General features: G+C 46.7%; 1 long non-coding RNA gene across 4 annotated transcripts in view; it reads left to right on the top strand.

Moving 5' to 3' along the window:
• Positions 1-50: 50 nt before the first annotated feature.
• Positions 51-18,073, top strand: part of LOC122540865 (uncharacterized) — a 35,775-nt gene continuing 17,752 nt past the window's right edge. For 2 of the 4 annotated variants that reach the window (XR_006309437.2, XR_015753809.1), the window contains exons 1-3: positions 51-407; positions 745-844; positions 14,767-14,896. This is a non-coding gene — a long non-coding RNA (uncharacterized LOC122540865). The remainder of the gene's footprint in view (positions 408-744; positions 845-14,766; positions 14,897-18,073) is intronic. The other 2 variants (XR_015753810.1, XR_015753811.1) reach the window with 1 other exon arrangement.

Below are 18,073 nucleotides of genomic sequence, written 5' to 3'. Positions count from 1 at the left end.
AGCCAGACAGGCTCAGTCCCACCCCCGCCTTTGCCTTCCCCTAACTCTCTCCCGCGGCTTCTCCTTCCCCTCTCCCCAGGTTCTGTGTCCTACCTCCAGCCATCCCTTCCCTCCAATTTTCCCCCTCACCCCTAAGCTTTACTCCTCCCTTACCCCTCACCCCACAAATTCCTCTAACTTCGCCTCCCTTCGCCCCAAGCTCTCTCTCCCCTCGACCTTCAGCCTTTATCTGTTTCACTGCCTATATAGACTTACCTCCCGTCCACCATTCATTGACAGTGTCCACAATCTTCATCTCACCTTCACCTCTCTCATCATCCATCCTGAAATGGAATGAGTGCCCCTGGTGCTGCTATTCTCACCTGCAGCTTTTGGCATTGGAACCTGTATATCATGGCCACTCGCAGGTATGTCACCTCACACCAGCTTGAGAAAAAATAGGGAGAGCAAAGTCCAAGGACAGGGCTTAAGGACAAACAGGATTCCAAGCTCTCTCAGGTGGGCTCGATGGGAATGTTGATAATATTAATCGCTTCAATTGACAACCATCAAAAACAAATATCATTTTTCCCTAAGGTCCCAATCAATTTCTTTGGACATACATGTCTTTTTTTAAAAAAAACAATTTACCAGGAGACGACTTTCGCTTAACTTTAAAGATTCACTTTTTCTTCAATATTTGTTTCCAGTCAGCAAAGTAAAGCTAGACCCTTTTCATAGTCAATTTCATACCCTTCTCCTCAGGTAGTCCATCAGGACCGAGGATGACGGCTCCTCCCAGTGTCACAACATGGATTCTGACCATTAGGACATGATCTTCCGTTCTGGTGTTGGTGGTCCTGAGGTGAGTAAACAGTCCAGTGCTGACTCCACAAAGTCAATTGCCATGGATAGGCACCATTCACATCCACTTGGAAAAAAAAGTAAAGAAAGATAACTTAAAGAGAGTCCAACATTTCCTTCTCTGCAGCTACCCACTTCGGGCATTACCTGCTCTGGGCTTCCCAGCCTATGCCATTCCATTCCCCTCCCCCAACCACCCCCCCCCCCCCCCCCAAGGCCCACTCCGTGCAGAAGTAGGATCCTCCTCCAGGTTTCACAGGCTGGTCGACACTGTCGCCCCGCCACCTCTGAAGACACTGCCACCACTCTGGAGCCCATCGAACCTCCTGAAGAGTTCTCTTTATTCAGCAGGTTTGAGTGAAAACTAAATAAAACTGAGAAAAGAAGAAGGGGAAAAAAGAAATAACGAGAGAAAAAGCAGATAAAGAGAACACTCCCAGGCACTGGAGTCTAGACGCAGATGCTTCTCGTCCATGTTGGGCTGTCTTGGTCTAAACTGTCCACAAGTCAGTGCTGATATTATATTTTTTTGATCAGGCTTTGAGGATATCCTTGAAGCATTTCCTCATCCCTCCTGGTAACTGCTTGCTCAGAGTAGAGAGCTTGTTTCAGACATGCAGATGATATGGTATTGGTCCAAGAGAGGACAGTGGTATTGGAATGTCTCACTAGTGGATTTTGTAGACACATCACTGATGATATTTCTCAAAGAGGCTTGAGAAGTCAGCTTTACAATGTCCATGTTTCTGAAGCATACAAGAGTGCTGGTAATACTGCTATCCTGTTTTTGTTATTAAATACTCTGTTGCTTTGACAGTCAAAGATGGTGCTGGCACATTGGAGGTGAAGTTGAACTTCATGATTGATATCTGCCTTCTTAATGTGAGGGAGATTATCCAGGTTTTCCAGTGGCTTGCTATGGGTCTTAATTGTTACTGGGTTCAGGTGGGGGGAGCTGGCAGGTGGAAGACCTTGGTCTTTCAGATGTTTCATCAGGCCCATTCTCTCCTATGGGGAGAAAGTGAGGTCTGCAGATGCTGGAGATCAAAGTTGAAACTTTATTGCTGGAACAGCACAGCAGGTCAGGCAGCATCCAGGGAACAGGAGATTCGACGTTTCGGGCACAGGCCCTTCTTCAGGAATGAGCAGAGAGTGTTCAGCAGGAGAAGATAAAAGGTAGGGAGGAGGGACTTGGAGGAGGGGAGTTGGAAATGTGATAGGTGGAAAGAGGTCAAGGTGAGGGTGATAGGTCGGAGTAGGGTGGAGGCGGAGAGGTCAAGAAGAAGACTGCAGGTCAGGAAGGCGGTGCCGGGCTGGAAGGATCCGGCTGAGACAAGGTGGGGGGAGGGGGGATGAAGAAACTGGTGAAGTCCAAGTTCATCCCCTGCGGTTGGAGGGTTCCCAGTCGGAAGATAAGACGCTCCTCCTCCGACCGTCGGGTTGTTGTGGTTTGGCGGTGGATGAGTCCAATGACCTGCATATCCTCGGTGGAGTGGGAGGGGGAGTTGAAATGCTGTGCCACAGGTTGGTTGGGTTGGTTCGTCCGGGTGGCCCAGAGGTGCTCCCTGAATCGCTCCGCAAGTAGGCGGCCTGTCTCCCCAATATAGAGGAGGCCACACCGGCTGCAGCGGATGCAGTAGATGATGTGGGTGGAGGTGCAGGTGAATCTGTGGCGGATATGGAAGTTTCCCTTGGGGCCTTGGAGAGAAGTGAGGGGGGAGGTGTGGGCGCAAGTGTTGCACCTCCTGCGGTTGCAACCGCAGGAGGTGCAACACTTGCGCCCACACCTCCCCCCTCACTTCTCTCCAAGGCCCCAAGGGAAACTTCCATATCCGCCACAGATTCACCTGCACCTCCACCCACATCATCTACTGCATCCGCTGCAGCCGGTGTGGCCTCCTCTATATTGGGGAGACAGGCCGCCTACTTGCGGAGCGATTCAGGGAGCACCTCTGGGCCACCCGGACGAACCAACCCAACCAACCTGTGGCACAGCATTTCAACTCCCCCTCCCACTCCACCGAGGATATGCAGGTCATTGGACTCATCCACCGCCAAACCACAACAACCCGACGGTCGGAGGAGGAGCGTCTTATCTTCCGACTGGGAACCCTCCAACCGCAGGGGATGAACTTGGACTTCACCAGTTTCTTCATCCCCCCTCCCCCCACCTTGTCTCAGCCGGATCCTTCCAGCCCGGCACCGCCTTCCTGACCTGCAGTCTTCTTCTTGACCTCTCCGCCTCCACCCTACTCCGACCTATCACCCTCACCTTGACCTCTTTCCACCTATCACATTTCCAACTCCCCTCCTCCAAGTCCCTCCTCCCTACCTTTTATCTTCTCCTGCTGAACACTCTCTGCTCATTCCTGAAGAAGGGCCTGTGCCCGAAACGTCGAATCTCCTGTTCCCTGGATGCTGCCTGACCTGCTGTGCTGTTCCAGCAATAAAGTTTCAACCATTCTCTCCTATGCCTCAGTGAATATGTCATAGTGGTTTGGAGCTCAGCCTGTAAGTGTGGACACAGGCTGAGTATTCCAGCTTGATGATAGATGTCAGGTAGCCTTGTTTCTGAACTTCAGGTGACGTAGATTTAACAGTTTCCCGCTTGAGCTCTGGAACGTGGTGACCCTGCTCCACAGGGTCCGAGTGACTTAACTGGAAGCAGTCACAATCCACTCCACCAGACCACCGGACCACTCAAATGTAAGAAACCACTCAAATGTCGGGAAGCGGGGGAGGCATGCTGGCCTGCCGGTAGGACTGAGACTACGCAGTTTCAAGACTTCCCCCTTCCTAGCTTACTCTGAGCAAATGTACAATCGCTGGAGAACAAGATGGACGAACTCAGATCACAGCTCCGCTTCCATACCAATGCAATTCAATTCATTTAAGCTTCACTCTGATGGGAGCTTCACGTACATGAGTTAGGGTGTTGTGGTGAGGAAGATGGAGCAGAGTGTTGGTGCAATGACATAGCTTTGCTTGGCCCCATTCTGACTGTTGAGGGTGAATTAAGACTCCCCAAATGAACTAATCTCCTCTGAGGTACCATTGTCCAAGGAACATCAAGGTTACATCAGCAAGGTAGGCCCAATGGCACAAGATGGCACCTGAGGATTGGCAACTTCATCATTCTCACTGACAGTGGCAAGAGGGGATCATAGCCACATTGCTGCGATGAGCCAGTAGCGAGAGGTGCGGCTCTTATTGGTATGTCCAGTTCAGACAGTGGCAAGGTGGTAACGGAGGAGAATCGGCGAAAAATGTTGCTTGAAGATTGGTGACTTCAACATTGTTTGGGTCCAGCGTAGACAGCGGCAAAGCTGTAAAGGAGGGATGGCAGCACAGGCTTCATTGATGATGAGTGGCTCAGAACTGATGGGATCTCTTTAAGCTGTATCTTTTTTTTATTTTTCCTAAATTTTATTCAAAATGGCTCTGGATCGTAGCAGCAGCGGAAAAGCTTTTCACTGTATTTATTGTTTTTCTCAGTAAAAAATACATGTAAAATAAAATTATTCCTTCAAAAACAAAGGGCAAAGAACAACACAGGACAGGAACAAGCCCTCCAAGCCTGCACTAAAACATTTTGCTGTTCTATACTAAAACTGTCTTCACTTACAGGATCCGTATCCCTTTTGTCTCCTAGTCTCATAATTGACCACTTCACTCTGGGGAGAAAGCCTCGTACTTTCCACTATCCATGCGATTCACAATCTTTTAAACTTGTATCAGGTCGCCCCTCAGCTCCTGCATTCCAGTGAAAACAAATCCAGTCTATCCAGTCTTTCTTCATAAAATCCTCCATACCAGGCATCATCTTAGTAAACCTTTTCTGTACCTTCTCCAAAAGCATCCACATTTTTCTGGTAGTATGGTGACCAGAACTCTATGTAATATTCCAAGTGTGGTCTCACTAAAATTCTATAAAGCTGCAGCATAACTTGCCTATCCTTATACTCAATGCCCCTTTCAATGAAAGCAAGCATGCCATAGGCCTTTTATATTATCTTATCTCCCTGCACTGCCACCACCATCTGTGGACCTACACACCCAGGTCCCTCTGCATATCAATATCCCTAAGGGTTCTGCCATTCATTGTATAATTTCCACCTGCACTTGACCTTCCAAAATATATCACCTCACATTTTTCTCAATTAAACTCCAGCTGCCATTTTTCTGCCCATCCCTTCAACTGATCCACATCCTGCTTTATCCTTTGACTATCCGCAACTCCACCAATCTTTGTATTGTCTGCAAACTCACTAATGAGACCAGCTACATTTTCCTTCAAATCATTTATTTAGATCACAAACAGCAAAGGTCTCAGGACTGATCCCTGTGGAACACCACCAGTCGCAGCCCTCCATTCCGAAAAGTATCCTTCCACTGCTACCCTCTGTCTTCTGTGACTGAGCCAGTTCTATGTCCATCTTGCCAGCTTGATCTGATACCATGTGACTTCACCTTTTGTACCATTCTGCTATGTGGGGCCTTGTGAAAGGCTTTATAGACGTCCAGGCAGCCAACATCAACCATTTATTTCTTCATCAATTATCTTGATGAAGTTAATGAGGCATGACCTCCCACACACAAAGCCATGCTGTTTATTGTTAATAAGTTAATTTGCTTCCAAATCTAGATAGGTCTTGTCCCTGAGAACCTATTCCAATAATTTCCATACCATCGAATTTATTGTCATGTGTACCAAGGCACAGTGAAAAGCTTTGTCTTGCAGGCAATACAGGCAGATCACAGAGTTAAGTCGCATAGATAAGTAAATAATAGGTAAACAGCAGCAAAAAGAAAAACACAGGTACAGGCCAAATGTTAAGAATTTGTGAGTCCATTCAGTATTCTAACAACAGGAGGGTAGAAATTGTTTTGAAACTGGCTGGTCCGTGTGTTCAGGCTTCTGTACCTTCTCCCCGATGGTAGAGGTTGTAGAAAAGCATTGCCAGGGTGGATGGATCTTTGAGAATGCTGGTGGCCTTTCCTTGACAGCGGGCCTGGTAGATGGATTCTATAGATGGGAGGTTGGCCTTTGCGATTGTCTGGGCTGAGTTCACCACTCTCTGTAACCATCTCTGATCTTGAATGATACAGTTACAATACCTGCTATGTGGGCCCTTGTGAAAGGCTTTATAGACGTCCAGGCTAGTGATACATCCAGACAGAATGCTCTCGATGGCGCACCTATAAAAGTTGGCAAGGGTATTTGCCGTCATGCCAAATTTCCTCAGCTGCCTGAGGAAGAAGAGACATTGTTGGGCCTTTGTAACCAGTGCATCCACATGAAGAGTCCAAGAAAGCCTGTTGTAGGAGCTTGACACTCTCCACTTGTTCCACGCCTGTGCTGTTAATGTGTATGAGTAACACCCTGCCAGAAGTCAATAATGAGTTCCTTAGTTTTGCCGGCATTGAAAACTAGGTTGTTCTCAGTACACCATTTTTCCAGGTCTTTCAACTCCCATCTGTGGTCTGTTTCGTCACCATCTGAGATTCAATCGACTATGGTGGTGTCATCAGCAAACTTGTAAATAGCATTAGTCTGGTATTTGGCGATACAGTCATGGGTATACAGTGAGTACATTAAGGGGTTGAGGACACACCCTTGGGGGCTCCAGTGTTGCGTGTTAGTGAGGATGATTGTGCCTGTGGGTCAGGAAACGGAGGATCCAGTTGCAGAGAGTGGGGTTTAGTCCGAGATCACTAAGTTTAGTAATCAGTCTCGAGGGGATAATAGTGTTGAAGGCAGAACTGTCGTCAATGAGTAGGATTCTTACGTGGCTGTGTCAAGACGTTCTAGGGAGGAGTGAAGGGTAAGTGATATGGCATCTGACGTGGATTGGTTAGTCCGATAGGCAAGTTGGAGTGGATCAAGAGTGATGGGGAGGCTGGAGTTGATTAATGCCATGACTAGTCTTTCAAAGCATTTCATGACCACCAAAGTTAGGGCCACTGGGCAGTAGTCATTGAGACATGCTGCATGAGCTTTATTAGGCACAGAAATGATGTTGGCCCTTTTGAAACAGGCAGGGACAGTGGCCTGCTACAGGGAGAGGTTGAAGATATCCGACAAGACCTCTGCCAGTTGATCTGCCCAGGCTCTGAGTGCATGGCCTGGTACTCCGTCTGGTCCCATTGCTTTCCTTGGATTCACATGAAGGAAAACTGATCTAACCTCTGATGCAGTGACTGTTGGGATAGGTTCGTCAGGACTTGTCAGAATAGGTGTTACCTCTCCGCTGAAATTCTGCTCCAAGCGAGCATAGAAGGCGTTGAGACAATCTGGGGGGGATGTGTCATCACCTGCTATCTTGCACTGTCTCCTTTTAGAACCTGTGATGTCATTCAGTCCTTGCCATAGTTGCCGGGTGTCTGTCTGGGTCTCTAGTTTGGGTCGGTATTGGTCCTTGTCTGTCTTAATGGCTCTGTGAAGGTCATACTTAGATTCCTTCTATTTGAGTGGGTCTCCTGATCTGAAGGCCTCACACCTGGTTTTTAACAGGTTCTGTATGTCCTGATTCATCCAGGGTTTCCTGTTGGGGAACACCCGAATTGACTTCCTCGGTATACAGTCCTCCACACACTTGCTGGTAAAGTCTGTGACGGTGGTGGCATACCCATTCCAGGTACCTGTGGACCGTTTGAACACGGTCCAATCAGCCAATTCCAGACAGCACCAGAGTTGATCCTCTGCCTCCTCTGACCAGCACTGGACCTGTATCCGTGAGGGGAGTCTCCTGCTTGAGCTTTTGTCTGTAAACTGGGAGAAGAAACACAGCGTTGGGGTTGGAGTTCCTGAAATGAGGGTGAGTGATGGAGCAGTAGGCATCTTTCACAGTGGTGTAGCAGTGGTCTAAAATGTTCGGGCCCCTGGTGGGTCACGTATTGTCTGTCAATGCTTCAGCAATTTGTTCTCTTTCCTCCCTCAATATTCAGGGATAAATCCCATCAGGACCCTGGGACTGATCTACCTTAACATTTGTTAAGAGGCACAACACCTCTTCCTTTTTAATAGCAACTTGGTTTAGAATATAGAACATTATTAGATTAGGTTACTTTACAGTGTGGAAACAGGCCCTTCGGCCCAACAAGGTCCACACCGACCCGCCGAAGCGCAACCCACCCATTCCCCTACATTTACCCCTTTACCTAACACTACGGGCAATTTAGCATGGCCAATTCACCTGACCCGCACATCTTTGGACTGTGGGAGGAAACCGGAGCACCCGGAGGAAACCCACGCAGACACGGGGAGAACGTGCAAACTCCACACAGTCAGTCACCTGAATCGGGAATTGAACCCGGTTCTCTGGCACTGTGAGGCAGCAGTGCTAACCACTGTGCCACCGTGCCGCCCACCATTATAGAACATAGAACATTACAGGGCAGTACAGGCCTTTTGGCCTCGATATTGTGCCGGCCTGTGGAACCAATCTGAAGCCTATCTAACCAACAGTATTCCATTTTTGTCCATATGTTTATCCAATGACCATTTAAATGCCCTTAAAGTTGGCGAGTCTACTACTATTGCAGGCAGGGTATTCCATGCCCCTACTACTTTCAAATAAAGAAACTACGTCTGTAGCCTGTTCTATATCTCTCACCCCTCAATTTAAAGCTATGTGCCCTCATGCTCGCTATCACCATCCGAGGAAAAAGGCGCTCCCTGTCCACCCTATCTAACCCTCTGATTATCTTATATGTCTCAGTTAAGTCACCTCTCAATATTCTTCTCTCTCACGAAAACAGCCTCAAGTCCCTCAGCCTTTCCTCGTAAGACCTTCCCTCTATACCAAGCAATATCCTAGTAAATCTCCTCTGAACCCCTTCCAAAGCTTCCACATTCTTCCTATAATGCAGTGACCAGAATTCTACGCAATACCCCAAGTGTGGCCGCACCAGGGTTTTGTACAGCTGCAACATGACCTCGTGACTCCAAAACTCAGTCCTTCTACCAATAAAAGCTAACACACTGTATGCCTCCTCTCTTTTAAATATTTTTATTGAGAAATCGTTTCTTTACAAAATTACAAAATGTACAACAACCTAAGAGTATAACAACAATTATGGTGAACCCTACTCTACAAAACAAATCAAAACTATGCTTACTACAATCAAGAGATAATTAAATAAGCTACACCACTCAGTGCAACCCCACCAAACCTCCCAACCTCCGGGAGCGCCAGTTATTATACCTGTATTTATTCAGGATTCTTCCTCTCAGGGCACACGGCTCACCCAACCAAATCATCATGGCTAAGCAAAAGCCTTAACTGATATAGCCGGCAAATCTGCTCCTAGGTAGTTCAAAACAGGCTGCCATGTTTTATAGAAGGGTTCCATTTTCTGGTGCACTGTGTTTGTAAGGAAATCCAGAGGGCTGTGTTCCATAACTAATCTACACCACCCAGCGGGCCCGGAAGGTTCTCAGATACCCCGCTCATCAAAATGTTCTTTTTCGCACAATAAGTGAGAATATTAAATAGCGTTTTCCCATTCAAATCGAAGGATGATAAATTCGGCAGTGCCAGGAGGAGAGAGATCGGGTCCACCTTGACTTTGGTCCCGACAAGCCCCTCTATGACTGCTGTCACAGTGCTCCAGTACTTGCGGAACATTGGAGATGCTCCTTTTTGAACTTTGCAAGCGAATCTGGGGCCAGATAAACCCTGTGAAAGACCTTCAGCTTTATAGCAGGCATTCTGTTGCAGATCAAGATCTTTCTCATATTCTCCCAAATGTCCTCCCGTGGCTCTGAGAGGATCTCCACTCCCAACTCTCACTCTCAGACCTTGCATAGTCACTCAATATCTTTTGAGGCACCATATCCCAGTAGGTGGTAAAGAGTGCTAATCGAGAGAATGCCTGTAGCCTGAAACACTCTCCTTTCCGTGTCAGACTGAGAAGGATTGATCAAAAGCGTAGACTTTTTTTGGATAAAGTCCCTAACCTGAAAGTAGCAAAAGAGGTCTCTGCTGGGCAATCCATACTTGCGACTCATTTTAGCAAAGGACATCACAACTTTCCCCTCAAACAGGTCTCCCAAACAGGGGACTCCCCTGGATGCCCATCGTTTAAATCCAGAGTCCATCAACCCTGGCAGAATTCCGACATTCCAACTATGGGAGTGAGAAAGGAAGTTTTAGATAAACTGCCTTTGCACTGTCGCATTACTCCATGTACTAATAATGATTGGATTCCAACAGTACTCCATGACTGTCCTCATCTCAACCATAAGCTACAGATTAATAAGGACGCACTTTGCCTGGGAGGCCTCGATCTCCAAACATATTGACCTCGGGTCCCCACATGCCCTGTCATTCACAAAGGCTAGAAGGGAGCTCATTTAATACCTCATAATATATAGAAAATCCCCCCCGTCCCAACCCCCTCCCCCCCAGCCCCCACCCCCATCCCCTGGGATAATTGCAATTTATTAAGCTTAATGAGAGACTGCCTGTGACACCAAATAAAAGAATGGAGTCAGCCATTGAGTCTCTGCAATGTTTGCCTGGGATATAGCAAACAAAGCAGAACATTCATTTTGATGAAAGCTACTCGACCTAACCAAGATATTGGAAGGGCTTCCCATCATTGAAGACCTTGTCTTACCTTGTCAAGTAAGTGTGCAAAATTAGCCTTACATAGCTGGTCAAAGGTGGGAGTAACAAAAATACCTAGGTAAAAAATGTATTTATGTTCCCTCCATGGCTGGAAACACCCAAAATACGTAATGAAACGTGAAAGGGTTTAGAAAAACCAGGGTTTTTTCCCCAGGAAAGGGGAGTCCAAAACTAGAGGGCATAGGTTTAAGGTGAGAGGGAAAGATTTAAAAGAATCTAAGGGGCAAATGTTTATAGAATATAGAACGTTACAGTGCAGTACAGGCCCTTCGGCCCTCGATGTTGCGCCTCCCTGTCATACTAATCTGAAGCCCACCCCACCTACACTATTCCATATACGTCCATATGCCTGTCCAATGACAACTTAAATGCACTTAAACTTGGCGAATCTACTACCGTTCCATACCGTATGGAAGCATTCCATACCCTTACTACTCTCTGAGTAAAGAAACTACCTCTGACATCTGTCTTATACCTATCTCCCCTCACTTTAAAGCTGTGTCCCCTCGTGTTTGCCATTCCCATACTTGGAAAAAGGCTCTCCCTGTCCACCCTATCTAACCCTCTGATTATCTTGTATGTCTCTAGTAAGTCACCTCTCAACCTTCTTCTCTCTAACGAGAACAGCCTTAAGGCCCTCAGCCTTTCCTCGTAAGACATTCCTTCCATACCAGGCAACATCCTAGTAAACCTCCTCTGCACCCTTTCCAAAGCTTCCACATCCTTCTCATAATGCGGTGACCAGATCTGTACACAATACTCCAAATGTGGCCATACCAGGACTTTGTACAGCTGCAGCATAACCTCCTGATTCCGAAACTCAATCCCTCTATTAATAAAGGCCAAAACACTGTATGCCTTCTTAACAACCCTGTCAATCTGGGTGGCAACTTTCAGGGATCTGTGTACATGGACACCAAGATCTCTCTGCTCATCTGCACTCCCAAGAATCTTACCATTAGCCCAGTACTTTGCATTCTGATTACTCCATCCAAAGTGTATCACCTCACACTTGACCACATTAAACTCCATTTGCCACCTCTCAGCCCAACTCTGCATCCTATGTCTCTCTGCAACCTACTACATCCTTCGTCACTATCCACAACTCCACCGACCTTAGTGTCATCTGCAAATTTAATAACCCACCCTTCTAAGCCCTCATCCAGGTCATTTATAAAACTGACGAACAGCAGTGGACCCAATACCGACCCTTGTGGTACGCCACTAGTTACTGGACACCAAGACTACAACCCTCTGTTTTCTTTCAGCAAGCCAATTACTGATCCAAACTGCTATGTCTCCCACAATCCCATTCCTCCACATTTTGTATAATAGCCTACTGTGGGGAACCTTATCGAACGCCTTGCTGAAATCCATATACACCACATCAACCGGTTTACTCTCATCTACCTGTTTGGTCACTTTGTCAAAAAAGTCACTAAGATTTGTTAGGCACGACCTACCCTTCACAAAACCGTGCTGACTGTCCCTGATGAGATTATTCTTTTCTAGATGGTTATAAATCCTATCTCTTATAACCTTTTCCAACACTTTACCAACAACTGAAGTGAGACTCACTGGTCTGTAATTACAAGGATTGTCTCTACTACCCTTTTTGAACAAGGGAACCACATTTGCTCTCCTCCAGTCCTCAGGCATTATTCCTGTAGACAATGATGATTTGAGGATCAATGCCAAAGGCTCGGCCGTCTCCTCCCTTGCTTCCCAGAGGATCCTAGGATAGAGGAGAAAGTGAGGTCTGCAGATGCTGGAGATCAGAGATGGAAATGTGTTGCTGGAAAAGCGCAGCAGGTCAGGCAGCATCTAGGGAACAGGAGAATCGACGTTTCGGGCATTAGCCCTTCTTCAGGAATCCTAGGATAGATCCCATCCAGCCCAGGGGACTTGTCTATTTTCACACTCTGCAGTATTTCTAATACCTCTTCCTGGTGAACCTCAATCTCTTCCAGTCTGGATGCAAGTATCTCTGTACCTTCCTTGCCAACATTTTCATTTTCTATAGTGAACACTTTCGCAAAATATTTATTTAGTGCTTCCCCTATCTCCTCTGACTCCACACACAACTTCCCACTATTGTCCTTGATTGGCCATAATTTAACTCTCATCATTCTTTTATTCCTGACATACCTATGGAAAGCCTTAGGGTTTACCCTGATCCTATCTGCCAACAACTTCTCATGTCTCCTCCTGGCTCTTCTGAGCTCTCTTTTTAGGTCTTTCCTGACTTCCTTGTAACCCTCAAGCACCCTAACTGAGTTTTCACATTTTGTCCTAACATAAGCCTTCTTCTTCTTCTTGACCAGGGATTCCACTTCCTTAGTAAACCACGGCTCACGCGTTCTATATCTTCCTCCCTGCCTGACAGGTACATACTTATCTAGGACACACAGGAGCTTTTCCTTGAATAAGCTCCACATTTTTAATGCAATCATTCCCTGCAATTTCCTTCCCCATTCTACGCTTCCTAAATCTTTCCTAATTGCATCGTAATTTCCCTTTCCCCAGCTGTAACTCTTGCTCGGTAAGTAAACCTGAAGTAAACCTGACAGAATTGTGATCGCTGTCTCCAAAGTGCTCACATATTTCCAAATCTAACACCTGGCCAGGCTCGTTACTCAGTACTAAATCTAAAGTGGCTTCGCCCCTTGTAGGCCTGTCTACGTACAGTGTCAGGAAGCCCTCCTGCACACACTGGACAAAATCTGACCCATCTATAGTACTCGTACTGTCGTGATCCCAGTCAATATTTGGGTAGTTGAAGTTCCCCATGACAACTACCCTGCCTCTCTCACTCCTATCGAGAATCATCTTTGCTATCCTTTCCTCTACATCTCTGCGACTATTCGGAGGCCTATAGAAAACTCCCAGCATGGTGACTTCTCCTTTCCTGTTTTTAACCTCAGCCCATACTACCTCAGTTAACGAGTCCCCAAACATCCTTTCTACAACTATAATGTTGTCCCTGATCAACAATGCCACACCTACCCCTCTTTTATCATCCTCTCTGTTCTTATTGAAATATCTGAATCCTGGAACCTGCAACAGCCATTCCTGTCCCTGCCCTATCCATGTCTCCGTAATGGCCACAACGTCGAAGTCCCAGGTACCAACTTACGCTGCAAGTTCACCCAGTTTATTTCGGATGCTCCTCGCGTTGGAGTACACACACTTCAATCCAGGTTCGCACTTGCCAGTGTCAGATACTTGATTAGGGAACTCCCTACTCTCATCCTCTTCTGTACCTGTCCAACAATTTTGGTTCCCATTTCCCTGTTGTATTAGTTTAAATCCACCTTAATAGCTTTAGCGAATTTTCCACCCAGGATATTGGTACCCCTCTGGGTTAGATGAAGTCCATCCTGCTTGTAGAGGTCCCACCTACCCCAGAAAGAGCTCCAATTATCCAAAAACCCGAAACCCTCCCTCCTGCACCATCCCTGTAACCACGTGTTCAACTCCTTTCTCTCCCTATTCCTCACCTCACTAGCATGTGGCACGGGCAGCAAACCAGAGAAAGCAACTTTGTTTGTCCTAGCTCTAAGCTTCCGTCCTAGCTCCCTGAATTTCTGCCTCAAGTCCCCATCTCTCTTCCGATCTATGTCGTTGGTGCCAGTGTGGACCACGACTTGGGGATATTCTCCCTCCCCCCGAAGGATCCCAAAAACACGATCAGAGACATCATGGACCCTGGCACCCGGGAGGCAACACACCAACCGTGAGTCTCTCTCGTCCCCACAGAACCTCCTATCTGTCCCCCTAACTATCGAGTCCCCAATGACTACTGCTCTGCTCCTCTTCCCCCTTCCCTTCTGAGCAGCAGGTGCCCCACTGCTTTCCCCTGGTAAGTCACACACCCCCAACAGTATCCAAAACGGTATACTTATTGTTGAGGGGAATGGCCACAAGGGATCCCTGCACTGCCTGCCAGTTCCCTTTCTGTCCCCTAACTGTCACCCATCTGTCTTTTTCTTTTATCTGGGGAGTGACTACCTCTCTGTAAGTCCTGTCAATAACCCCCTCTGCCTCCCAAATGATCTGAAGTTCATCCAACTCCAGCACCAGTTCCCTAACGCGGTTTTCGAGGAGCTAGTGTTGGGTGCACTTCCCACAGATGTAGTTAGCAGGGACACTAGTGGTGACCCTTACTTCCCACATTCTGCAGGAGAAACATTCCACTGCCCTAAACTCCATTCCCACTATTCTAAATCCCGAAGTGACTACTGAAAAAAAGGATTAGGAAATAAACTAGTTACCTTACCTTTTTTAGGTTAGAAGAGGAGAATGGGTGGGAGACACTACCTGAGTAGTGTCTCGGGTAACGCAACCACGCAAATATAAACTGTTCTACTTACCCTTCCCAGAAGTCCTTTGCTCGCTCCTCCCTCGCTGGCCTGAAGGTAAGAAGTTTAAATATCCTTACCTCATGAGGAGGATGGTTTATGTATGGAATTAGCTGCAAGAGGAAGAGGTGGAAGCTGGTACAATTAAAACATTTAAAAGGCATCTGGATGGGTATATGAATAAGAAGGGTTCAGAGGGATATGGGCCAAATGCTGACAAATATGTGGCTCAGTGATTAGCACTGCTGCCGCAAAGCGCCATGGACTTGGGTTCGATTCCAGCCTCGGGCGACTGTCAGTGTGGAGTTTGTGCATTCTGCCTGTGTCTGCATGGGTTTTCTCCAGATACTCTGGTTTCCTCCCACAGACCAAAGATGTGCAGGTCAGGTGAATTGGCCATGCTAAATTGCCCATTGTGTTCAGAGGTGTATATAGGTGCATTAGTCAGGGGAAATGTAGGATAATAGGTGGGATACTGTTTGAAGGGGTGATGTGGGCTTGTTGAGCTGAAGGGCCTGTTTCTACACTGTAGGAATTCTAATTCTAACTAATTTAGGATATCTGGTCAGCAGGCATGAGTTGGAATAAAGGGACTGTTTCCATGTTGTACATCTCTACGACTGTAAACATTACATATGATTACTATGTGTTTTACACTGGGGACCAAATGAAAAGGAGGCCATTGATGAATATGTAACATTACAAGGATATTGCCAGGGTTGGAGGATTTGAGCTATAGGGAGAGGTTGAACAGGCTGGGGCTGTTTTTCCTGAGCATCGGAGCTGAGGGGACCTTATAGAGGTTTATAACATCATGAGGAGCATGGATAGGACAAATAGACAAAGTCTCTTCTCTGGGGTGGGGGAGTCCAGAACTAGAGGGCATAGGTTTAGGGTGAGAGGAGCAAGATATAAAAGAGACCTAGAGCCCTTTATAACTTTTACACGCAGAGGGTGGTACGTGTATGGATTGAGCTGCCAGAGGAAGTAGTGGAGGCCGGGACAATTACCACATTTAAAAAGCATTTGGATGGGTATGTGAACAGGAACGTTTGAAGGGATATGAGCCTGGTGCTGGCAGGTGGAACTAGATTGGATTGGGATATCTGGTCGGCATGGACAAGCTGGACTGAAGGGTCTGTTTCCATGCTGTACATCTCTATGCCCATGACTAAGAAGCCTCCTCCCTCCGCCCCCGCATCTCCTGACGAGTACCTGAAGGGAAATCGCAATTCACCTTCAATATCAGGTATTCCCTCAAGATTCCCCCCATCAAATTCCCCCACCATGGGCATAGATTCCAACTTCACAAAATTGATCTTATATCCTGAGAAAGAGCCAAATATATTAATACATTGTATTAAATGGGGCACAGAAAGTGCCAGGTTTGATAAGAATGGGAGAACATTATCTGCATATAATGTAATCTTATGCGCCCTTACTCCTACCTCCAGGGCAGCTATGTTGGGGTCCTGCCAGATAGCCTCTGCCAGGAGCTCAATCACCAGCATAAACAATAGCAGTGAAAGGGAACAACCTTGTTGACTGCCCCTACCGACACTAAAATTACTGGATCTTACACCATTGGTGAGAACCGCTGCCATAGGATTGCTATACAGGACCTCCACCCATCTGGAAAAGACCCCACCTAAACCGAATCATTCCAAAGTATAAAAAAAACATAGGCATTCCACCGGGTTGAATACCTTCTCTGTGTCTAGGAGACCACCAAGCCCTGAACCGATTGCTGCTGACACACTTGGACCATATTCAGTCATCTTCTAATATTATTAGAGGACTTCTAATATTATTGGAGAATATTATAAAGCCCTTTATAAAAGCCATCTGATTCTCCTTTTCAATAAAGGACAACACCTTCTCCAACATCAATGCAAGATCTTGTATAAAATTTTAAATTCCAAATTCAACTGCGAAATGGGCCAATACGAGGCACAGTCCTCTGGGGTCTTTCCTTTCTTGAGAATGAGAGAGATATTGGCCTCTCTCAGAGTCCTGACTGTATGAATAATTGTATATGTCTAGCATCGGCCCTGACAAGATATTTATAAATTCTTTATAGAATTCACTCGGGAGCCCATCAGGGCCAGGTGCTTTCCCACTTTGGAGTTGTCTCACTGCCTGCTGTATCTCTTGCATTGTCAAGGGTGCATTAAGAAGAGACGCCTGTTCCGAAGTCACACCTGGAAGGTCTAGGTTCTTAAAAAAGGACTCCATCTTAACCAGCCTATCCTCACACCCTTCCAACCAATATAGTTTGGAATGATATTTCTGAAATGCTGAATTAACCTTTTTGGAGTCACAAGTAAGAATCCCAGTGCCCTCTCTGATTGATGTAATGGATTGAGGGGCGCTCTTTTTCCTTGCCAGGTATGCCAGGTCTTTACCTGGTCTATCGCCATGCTCAAATAGCCTTTGTTTCACTAAAGAGAATTCTCTCTTCACTGTCTGAGTGAGCAAGGAGTTTAAAGTATCCCGGAGAGCTGTGACTCGCTGCAGTTTAGTCACTGATGGTCTGTTAAAATATGCTATCTCGGCTGCCTTCAACCATGCCTCAAGCAGACGTTATTGCTCTCCCTTCTGTCATTTCTGACTGGCCGAATAAGAGATAATTATCCCTCTTGCATAGGCCTTAGCAATCTCCCAAAGTATAGACGGGTTACTGGCTGTGCCTGAATTGATAGCCAAGAAGGTTTTAAAATCGTTCAAGAAGTATTCAATAAACTTGCTGTCCTTGAGAATAAAAGCATCCATTCGCTAACGCTGCGAGCCTATTCCATTGTCTTTAATCTTAACCGGGGAGAAAGTGAGGACTGCAGATGCTGGAGATCAGAGCTGAAAATGTGTTGCTGGAAAAGCGCAGCAGGTCAGGCAGCATCCAAGGAGCAGGAGAAGAAGGGCTTATGCCCGAAACGTCGATTCTCCTGCTCCTTGGATGCTGCCTGACCTGCTGCGCTTTTCCAGCAACACATTTTCAGCTTTAATCTTAACCTCCAGGTATACTGTCGCATGGTCAGAAATGACTGTTTAGATCGTAGATCATAGATGATAGAACAATACAGTACAGAACAGGCCCTTTGGCCCTCGATGTTGCGCTGACCTGTGAACTATTCCAAGCTCATCCCCCTACACTATCCCATCATCATCCACGTGCTTATCCAAGGATTGTTTAAATCTCCCTAATGTGGCTGAGTTGACTACATTGGCAGGTAGGGC

Source organism: Chiloscyllium plagiosum, unplaced genomic scaffold, assembly GCF_037043375.1.
Source record: "Chiloscyllium plagiosum isolate Xiang-an unplaced genomic scaffold, Cpla_swu_hap1 HiC_scaffold_39, whole genome shotgun sequence".
Classification (NCBI taxonomy): Eukaryota; Metazoa; Chordata; class Chondrichthyes; order Orectolobiformes; family Hemiscylliidae; genus Chiloscyllium; species Chiloscyllium plagiosum.
This window is presented reverse-complemented; position numbering and strand designations above follow the sequence as displayed.